Genomic DNA, 2,186 nt, shown 5'->3' with positions numbered 1-2,186 from the left:
TGATGAGTTAGGATACATTCAGCATTGCGTTAGTCACATGCATGTCAGGTTGCTCAACTGGTCTGACTGGCAACACTGAAGAAATATGAATCTGAAAGATGGGAGGCCAACCGTGTTATTATGACTTGACACGTGAAGTCAACTTCTCAGTGGTGTAGCTTGCCAGTCTACATTTTCAACAACAACAAACTAAAATATGTTCTAGACTAACCAACTATACATTGGTTTGATTTGAAAACACATAGGTAAAGTTATTTTCACTACACTTAAGAGCAGATAAATGTAGAAACAGCTAGACCTAAATGTCCTCAAATCCTAGCCAACATGGATGCAACACTTTACATCCATGTGTCACAGATAGCCTAAGGGTGTTTGAAGTCAGATATGCTTACCTTACAGACAGAGATACTAGGTACACAGTCGAGAGACCAGTGATCTAAATAAAGGAAGAAAATTCTAATCAATTCAATAGTGTGTTAAAATAGCCTACTATATAAAACAGACTGAGCCTGGGCTTATAGCGCCAAAAAGAGCTGCAAAATCTGGACCCCTACAAATCAGCCGGGCTAGACAATCTGGACCCTTTCTTTCTAAAATKATCTGCCAAAATTGTTGCAACCCCTATTACTAGCCTGTTCAATCTCTCTTTCGTGTTGTCTGAGATTCCCTTAGATTGGAAAGCAGCTGCAGTCATCCCCCTCTTCAAAGGGGGGGACACTCTTGACCCAAACTGCTACAGACCTATATCTATCCTACCCTGCATTTCTAAGGTCTTCGAAAGCCAAGTCAACAAACAGATTACCGACCATTTCGAATCCCACCATACCTTCTCCGCTATGCAATCTGGTTTCAGAGCTGGTCATGGGTGCACCTCAGCCACGCTCAAGGTCCTAAACGATATGCTAACCGCCATCAATAAGAAACAATACTGTGCAGCCGTATTCATTGACCTGGCCAAGGCTTTCGACTCTGTTAATCACCACATCCTCATCGGCAGACTCGAYAGCCTTGGTTTCTCAAATGATTGCCTCGCCTGGTTCACCAACTACTTCTCTGATAGAGTTCAGTGTGTCAAATCGGAGGGTCTGTTGTCCGGGGCTCTGGCAGTCTCTATGGGGGTGCCACAGGGTTCAATTCTTGGACCGACTCTCTTCTCTGTATACATCAATGATGTCGCTCTTGCTGCTGGGTAGTCTCTGTCCACCTCTACGCAGACACACATTCTGTATACTTCTGGCCCTTCTTTGGACAGCTGTGTTAACAACCCTCCAGACGAGCGTCTAATGCATACACTCCCTTCCGTGGCTTCCAATTGCTCTTAATACAGTAAACTAAATGCAATGCTCTTCAACCGATCGTGCCTGCCCTGCCGCCCGTCAACATCACTACTCTGGACGGTTCTGACTTAGAATATGTGGACAACTACAAATACCTAGGTGTCTGGTTAGACTGTAACTCTCCTTCAGACTCACATCAAACATCTCCAATCCAAAGTTAATATCTAGAATTGGCTCCTATTTCGCAACAATGCATCCTTCACTCATACTGCAAACATACCTTGTAAAACTGACCATACCTACCGATCCTCGACTTCGGCGATGTCATTTACAAAATAGCCTCCAATACCTACTCAATAAATTGGATGCAGTCTATACAGTGCCATCTGTTTTGGTCGCCAAAGCCCATATATTTACCACCACTGCGACTGTACACTCGTTGGCTGGCCCGCGCTTCACACATAGCAGCACCCACCTGTAGCACGCGCACAAGCCAGGTATATTCAATGGTCCACCTCCAAAGCAATTCCTCCTCACCAAACCCACTGGCTCCAGGTCATCTACAAGACCTGCTAGGTAAAGTCCCCTTATCTCAGCTCGCTGGTCACCATAGCAGCACCACCTGTACACGCCGCACCAAGCAGGTATATTTCACTGGTCACTCCAAAGAATCCTCCTTTGGTCATCTTCCTTCCAGTTCTCTGCTGCAATGACTGAATCTACAAAAATCTCTGAAACTGGAGACACTTATCTCCCTCACTAGCTTTAAGCACCAGCTGTCAGAGCAGCTCACAGATTATGCACCTGTACATAGCCCATCTGTAATTAGCCCAAACAACTACCTCTCCTCCTACTGTATTTATTTATTTGCTCCTTTGCGCCCCATTATTTATATCTTTACTTTGCACA

The sequence above is a fragment of the Salvelinus sp. IW2-2015 genome, linkage group LG26, assembly GCF_002910315.2.
Source record: "Salvelinus sp. IW2-2015 linkage group LG26, ASM291031v2, whole genome shotgun sequence".
NCBI lineage: Eukaryota > Metazoa > Chordata > Actinopteri > Salmoniformes > Salmonidae > Salvelinus > Salvelinus sp. IW2-2015.
Note: the sequence above shows the minus strand (reverse complement) of the source record.